The sequence below is a fragment of the Numida meleagris genome, chromosome 1 (genome assembly GCF_002078875.1).
Source record: "Numida meleagris isolate 19003 breed g44 Domestic line chromosome 1, NumMel1.0, whole genome shotgun sequence".
Classification (NCBI taxonomy): domain Eukaryota; kingdom Metazoa; phylum Chordata; class Aves; order Galliformes; family Numididae; genus Numida; species Numida meleagris.
Window position 1 is genome coordinate 7,231,446 of NC_034409.1, and position 8,022 is coordinate 7,239,467.

An 8,022-nucleotide genomic window follows, 5' to 3' on the forward strand; every position below is an offset into this window, starting at 1 on the left:
TTTTCCCATGCTTTTTATAATTTTATAGCCAAACTCTGTGTGCCATTCTCTTAATTTTGCAAACAAAGCTCCTTTTATCATGTTTTAAATTAAAGGGAAACTTGAATAGGCATTCATACAAAATATTCACAGCTACATAAATCAACTCAAAGAGGAGATTAGGTGTTTATTAGCAAGAAAGCATAAGGTATAAGAGCATGCTTTGTACCTTCTTTTCTTTGTCCTTCTGTTGTCAAACATTACGGATGTCCTAGGATGTGAGGTAATTAGGCAGATAGTGTATTACAGGCAAATAAATGCCACATAGTCCATCCTCTCTGGGCAGCTTGTAACTCACTGTTTATTTCCTCACTACAATATAGGTGTTTCTGGAAAGGCTGCACTACCCTGATATGGAAATTGTAAAAATATTTAATTATCAGAGTTTGTTCTGTGAAGACACTTGAAATGCATGCGAAGGGATGCAATCAGAATTTAATATGCACAGGAAACAAGGAGAAAATGAAAGAGCCAGGCAATCTTCTCGATGCTCAGCACGCCCTCCCACTGCCAAGTTAAAAGCGGTAGGAAATAACCACACACAGCAGCATGAGGTTCACTGTCTGCATGAAGGAACATGAGATTGCACTCTTGGGTACTTTGAACCATCAGTCTTGAAGCCTACATTGTGCACTTCTGTCTGCAGTTGTGGTCTGTGCCTGTCTCATGTGGTCTTACTGTCTCTCACTCCCATCCAGATTTGGGGTTTTGTCTTTGAGGAGAATGCAAAGATACAAGCCTATGGCTGAGCTCTGTGGACATTACCATGCCCTAGAAAGCCCCTCTGTAAATTCTCTTCCCACATTTTCTCTCTCCTCCTTCTCCCAGCAGCCCAGAAGGGCTTTTTAGGGGCATTTGGTTCAGCTGATGCTGCAGTGAAACCTTTCAGGTGCTTCCGGATCAACACTTGTTAAAAGACAGCAGACCCTGCCAAGGAAATTATGTTGTCAAGGCAACGTGTTCCTTGAAAATCTGGACAACAGGAGAGATCTTATCATTTAGTGAGATTACATTTCCTTAAGTGGTCCTCTATCATTATTTCTGCATTGCACTACTTAAGAAATTGAGTGCTAAACATCTGCAGACAGACTTTTGTTGCTCACTGCAGATCTTTCCAAGGCTTCGACCTGCTCAGCCAGGATGGTTCCAGAAATTTCAGCTTTCCTTACTTCTCCCATCCAGCCAAACCTGCTATGGAGCTCACAGTTACTTAAGATAGGAGGAGGGATGACGAATGGGACTGTGATCCCCTTGGCCATCCCAGCAAAGCCCCCTTTCAGACCCAGTACAAGGTACCTGTTAGACCAACTTGGAGGTGAAAAGACATCAAGAGAGACCCAACAGTTAAATATCTAAACTAGAACTGTGTAGGGAAACTTACAGATAGACCTGGCCTCACACACTACTATGAGTTGATCTATTTGTGCACTGAAGTGTTTAAGACAATTCCAGCTAATCGACATGTAAGCACAGCTTCACTGATTAAAAGGGAGTTATATGTAAAAACCTTCCCTTTTATTTTTAATCACATTACATCCAGACCATCTGGATTTTAAGACTGGCTACAGCAGAGAATTTCAATGAACATCTTAAAATTAATTGCACGTTAGTCTCACAAACAATGGCTCAACATCACAAATGAGAGGCGGCGCTCGGAGATGTCACACGTGAGGAGGAACGAAGAAGTTTGTCCCTTTGTGGGTCCTTACATTCAAGCATTTTAAGTTCAGAAAAGAGCGTGCTTGACCAGCTGCACAAAAAGGGCAGAAGGCATCAGCCCTTCCCAATTGAGAATTTTGAAATCTTGCTTACGCGTTGAAAGCACATTTCAACAATACCTACAAAGTGCTTTGTCTTTATCCTATGGTACCTATTACCCTGCTATGTGTTCTGAGGAGTGCAGTCCAGAAGTGGCTGCTGGAAAATCAGAAATAATACAATGCTTATAAGACCCACGGTGCCCTCCCAGGGGGGACCTTATTCCTCTGCTACCAGCTGACAGAACCAATAACACTACTGGCCTCTACAGGGGCCTTGGAGTGCCATGGGGCTCCAGATGTGTGTTTCAGGCTCTCACCCCAAAACCCTCAAATACTTCACCCAAAGAGCTCAGACTCTTTGGAACAATTTCACCTCAATAAAACACATTTTTTTTTAAGCAATAATTTGGTCTTTTTGCAAAAGCTTTTTAAATATAGGAGAACAGTGGAGAATTTTGAGGGAGCTGTCAAAGCGCTGTAGCCCAAGATGCAGCCCTCTGTGTATAATTTCAACTGTTAACACGCAGTGACCCCTTCTTCCTAGTTTATGACACCTAGTGCTTTGTCTTTCCAGTAAAACACATTTATTGCAACATTCCTATTGTGGTTTTATCTTTTTCTGTCCCTCAGTCTCCTCAGGGTAATTGAAATTAAAGCAAATTGAAGTTTGAGACTAAGAGGTAGATACTGGCTTTTTTTTGTAACAGAGCGACCCCACATTTCAATTACTCATTTATGTTATTGTAGTATTTAAAAGCAGATGGTGTGCTGCTAAGACACCAGAAAGATATATATTTTTACTGTATTTCCTCACTTCAAGAATATATGGTCTGAGATGCTGTGAGGGCAGACAGACAGAGAGAACTCAGGGACCAACCGACGAGCAGATAAGACATTTTCCAGCAGTGCTCTGCCAAAAAATTGCAGCTGCCCCACATCAGCCCGCAGCCTAAGACCCATCTTTGACAGTGCTTCTAGGCAAATCCAAAGGCATGCTGATAGCAAACCCCTGAGTCTGTACACCACATCTCTATACGACACAACAGATGAGTTTGATGAACAACAATGAATTTTGCCAGCAAATTCAGAGCTTTTGAGATGTCAGTCATCAAGGTTTCCTCACTGATACCTGCCTTCGCAATGTACTCTGCACAGATTCACTCTCAGCTTCCTTTGCTTTGCTTTTGCATTCAGGACCACATAGAAAACAACTTTGGCCTAAAAGGTAACCTTTTATATGCAGGCCTGAAGCCACTAAAGCCAAGGCAGAGCTCTCAGTAGGCTCCACCTTGGAAACCATCTCAGCTGTATTGCAGGCTGACCCAGCATTTATTTTTCCAAAGATTTCTTTTTCCCTCCAGTCCATTTGTTCCACCCGTGTCCTGAACAGGTTGTTGCTTGCCCTCATACAAACTAATAAGGCAGATTTCAGTCTCCGCAGCAAAGTAATTTGGCAGTAAGGGACAGTTCAGGTTTCTCTGGCAGATGCAAATATTTACACCAGACAGCATACATGTCATGAGGTCAAGCAGCAGAGCAGCTGCAATACCAGCAAAAAGCCACAAAGTGTTCTCTTTGGCTCCAGGTTCACATAATTGATTGAATCAGCAGATAATCAGTTACACTAAACACCCACTAAATTTTCTCTCTGTCAGCAAAGATGCAGCTTCTTACAGAGAGAGACATTTAAAGCATTAGATAAAGCTATTTCCCATAGTCGTGTGTAAATACAAGCATCATTATTCAAAGTACACAGTGCACACATTTAAACTACCCACTGCGGCCTGTGGAACAAGCCAGCATACTCATCATCTGATTTTCTCCTTAATTTTCATTAAATAATGAAAAGATAATTTTGTACTGAAAGTCTAAAAGGGGATGTTCCCAGCTGGGACATTTGAGCCCAGCCAGCCGCATGGGCTCCCCGTTGTGTTAATGGAAACAGGTGTGTTTGGGTCATGAACCACCTCATCCTATTTTAGCTAAATTGAGACTAGATGAGTCAGGTCCCCCAAACATCTGTTTCTCTCCTCTGATAATATGATAATACAAGGTGTGGAGATAAATAGCTCACATGTAAGCATGTACAATGGAGAGACAATATTGGGTCAGACGATTTCCCTGCTCAGCATCAAAATTAGCCTTGCTAAGCAGCGGTAATAAAAATCTAACAGAGAAGTTACCAAACTTCCAGTTTTGGTCAAAATAGTGAAATGCTATAGAAATCTGTCTTCCTCTTTGACTCATTTTCCAAGCCACATTCTACCTGGTTGTCCAAATTTCTGCTCTTGTTAATCCCACCTTTGGAAAAGACCTCTAAGATCATCTAGTTAAGCTGTCAGCTCTTCCCCACCATGTCCCTCAGTGCCACATCTGCACATTTCCTGAATGCTGTCGCAGAAGGGTAACTCCACACCTCCCTGGGCAGCCTGTTCCCAATGCTTTATCACTTTCTGAGAAGAAATGTTTCCTAATACCCAAAAAGAACCTCCCCTGGTGCAACTTGAGGCCATTTCCTCTCATCCTTTCGCTGTTACCTGGGAGAAGAGGCGACCATCACCTCACCACAACCTCCTTCAGGGAGCTGTAGACAGCAAGGAGGTCTTCCCTGAGCTTTCTCTTCTCTGTACTAAACAACTCCAAACCTCTTCAGAATGCATTTGATAGGCCTTCATCCTGTAGGCTGCTATGAACCTCTTAGGGCACACTCCACTTTTTAAGCGATGTCTGGAAATATTTTAATGTTCCTACAACACATGTAGCACATATTAACAACCACACAAAGGCTTACTGCAACACTGATGGATGTGGAGCAGCTTGTAAAAGGTTGCATAGACACCTAGTTTGATAATTTTTCTCCACTGCCTTCTGGGAGATTTCTCTTCAGAGGAAGGCGTTAAGTCAAACTGCAGCTGCTCCAAACCTTTCATAGAATCATATCTTAGAATGGCCTGGGTTGAAAAGGACCTCAAAGATCATCTAGTTTCAACCCCCCTGCTGTGTGCATTGTGTCGCCAATCGCTAGACCAGGCTGCCCAGAGCCACATCCAGCCTGGCCCTGAATGCCTCCAGGGAGGCACCCCCAGATGACACTGCATTTCTTATGGCTCTGGAGCACAGTTAAATGCTGGGATTTGTTTTAATCTTCTGAAATGGTTCTGCCCAAATTGTGAAAATGGAGCACGAAAAATTCCTCCAAAACAAACTGGCTGGGGTGTACTGGTGGGAGGGAAGTGTGCTGGAATTGGACTTTGAATGTAGATCAGGGAAATCGTAAAGTCATGCAGTTATACTTATATATATATCTTTATATTCAGTTATTGATTTGTATGCAGACATATCTCCCAACCATCACTCCTCTTCAAAATTGGTTTGACTCTTTCTGTTGAAGGGATGTATTCCTCTGGAAACAAACATCCATGTGAGCAATGATAGAGGAGAGCTTGGATGGAAGGAAAAGGGGATGAAAGATTCTCACTTTGCAGAGATAACAGGAGGCCTCAAAGTTGCTTTTGAACCTGTATCCTTGTCTTCACAATCCTTTTCCTTACCCACAATATCCATGGTAGTATGAAAAGCACTCTATGAAATCAGCTGAGAGCATTCCAGTGATGCTGGCATGCATCTACCTTCCAGAGATTTGAGGGCAGCTCTTCAGGATGTGCCTCCCCTTAAATGTACAACAGCCTCCCCATTAATGACGAAAGTTTCCTCCTTGGAGAGCTAAGGAACATAAAGAAGCACAAACTGTGCAGTCCTTTCACTGATCTTCAGTGAGACAAAGAAGAACATCAGCTGATGCTATCCCACAACATTTTTCTTTTGCTGGCTAATCAATTGAGCATCTCAGCCAGGAACAATTGTGTAAAAGGACATCACGTTTAAAAAACAAAACCTCAGAGTTTAAATGTATGTCTCAACATAAATAAATCATGAGCAGAGGAGCTCATTTCAAATTCACAGGAAAGTAAATGAAAGGGAGTCAGAAAAAAAGAAGTCTGCTTTATGCAATAAGCTTTACATGTCTCTCAGGTGTGAAACTCTGGTGACTTGAACAGAATTGCACCAGGGATGGATTTAGTCCCATATATTTGCCTTAAAGAGTTTATCTGCCCCAAAGCAATAGGTTTTCCCTGAGGAAGCAATCAGAGCTCTGATGTGCAGAACAGGGGAGGGTCGGTATCCTGCTGACTGAATTTAGCAGTAGCAGAACGCATTAGTGTGCAGGAGAGAGCTCAGGAGGAGGCAAGTTTGCAAAGGGATGCTCCATTAAATAGGAGCAACGTGCATTCAACCACAGGCACGAGCTGCACACGTTGCCTGTCTTACTATTCTCCCTTCCCCTGCAGATGATATGAGGACAACTAAAATTGAACAGTTTGCAAAACTGAGTTTGGGACTCAGATGAAACCTACTTCTGCCCCAAGTCTGCTCCTGGCGACAGAGTGAGTGCCTCGTGGGACCACAGAGCCTCCAATTGCTTGCAGTCTTTTTCTGGAGCAATCTGACCAATCTCTCCCACTTCCTCTGTTGTTGTCTCCCACATTTCATATGCTCAGCTTTTTCAGCTGTTATTTCAGTTTATCAAAGCTCCCCTTAGTCGCTTTTTTGTTTTATTTTCCCCCTTTTGAAGTGCCCAAGACATAGAAGCTTCAGGCCATCTTGGCCTTCACTTTCAGTACTTGTAGCTTAATGATTTGCTGGGAGATTTAGTTATACAGTGACCAGTGTGTTTTAGTAGAAATGATAAAGGCCAATCTGAATCTGCTACTTGCGTGCTGTGGGATGCAAAAGCCACGGCTGAGACTTGCCTGTACAACGTACTCACAGAGTTGCGAGCAATTGTGTATCTCCACTAGGCTTACGATGTAAGCAGAAAGAGGTTAATTAATGATAACAAATGCCAAGAAAAAAGAAATAACTGATGTAAATTTGACATAAACCACGCAAATATACAATGGCAGAAATAGGAATTTACACAAACCACATTCGCGTTGTCCAAAATCGTTGAGTTCAGTGACAGATCAGAGAAATACAAACAACTGTAGAGCAGAATGGTAAGTTTAGATCCTTAGTTCATCAGGTGGTACCAGACAACAGAAGGAAAAGGGCTATTCCTTGTCAGAAAAAAATTGCAATGAGCGAGTGTTTTGGACAAATATAAACCTACCAAAGGAGGATATGGGCACTGAGCTCAGGCTCTGGATGAGCAAAATTTCCAGCCAGGAGAATCAAAGCTGGGTTTTCTTTGTCCACTTCATCTTCTAAGCTCCTCATACTCTATTACACTGCTTGGAAGCAGACCAACTTGTTCCTTATCCCATAGAAAAAAACACATATGAGAAAGGGAAAAAAAATAGAAATCAACTACATGATCCTACTATTTAAAGTAAAGAAAGCATGTTTAGAGTGGCACCTTCCAATTGTCCTGAGCAGAGGGATTAATAACAACCAAACAAGAGAGACATAACCCAGGCAAATTAGAAGACGGTCTGTACAGTGATTGCCTTGTGAAAACATAGCAAGTTTAAATGAATTCACTTGATGCCCCTCCAAAGAACATCTTTGTCTCCATAAAAGCATTGAACTACTTTAATGGTATTGATTTTGGTCAAAGTTTACAAGGCCACCAATGTGGATACAATTATGTTGGCCTTATTTCAAAAGAATTCAGAAAGGAGAGTACATAAATTTGTTGTATATGTACATTCACTCCAGAGATTATTTTGGTATTGATACTTAGATTACACTTTTCATGTATAAAAAAAAAAAGAAAAAAAGGCTAAACTAAATCAGTTAAAACACTAGCCCCAAATGTTAAACCCCTACATGGCTGGAACTAAACACAGATATTTTGCTGTTTTTTGAAATACCAATTCAGTTAGTGTCAACCAGATATTAAACTATGGCAGTTTGAGAGTGAATATGTCTTCCATTGGGATGTCCCACTGGAAAGCTCTCCCAACAGCAGCCACACTGACTGTTCCAGTTCCATCCATTTACAGGTGGGAATGGGATCCTTCATTTTTGGACAGTAATTTAGAAGAGACTTTAAGGAGTGATTTCAAGAGGAATGGTATACCTTATATCACAGATGAACAGATTAATCATTCCATGTTGTAAATCAGTTTTCCTCTGCCTTTGTTGTACAGCTTACACACAAGGGGCTTGTCCCCTCAGCTGATGGAGGTAATTTGCCACAGTGAGAGTTGTTCTTGTAAGA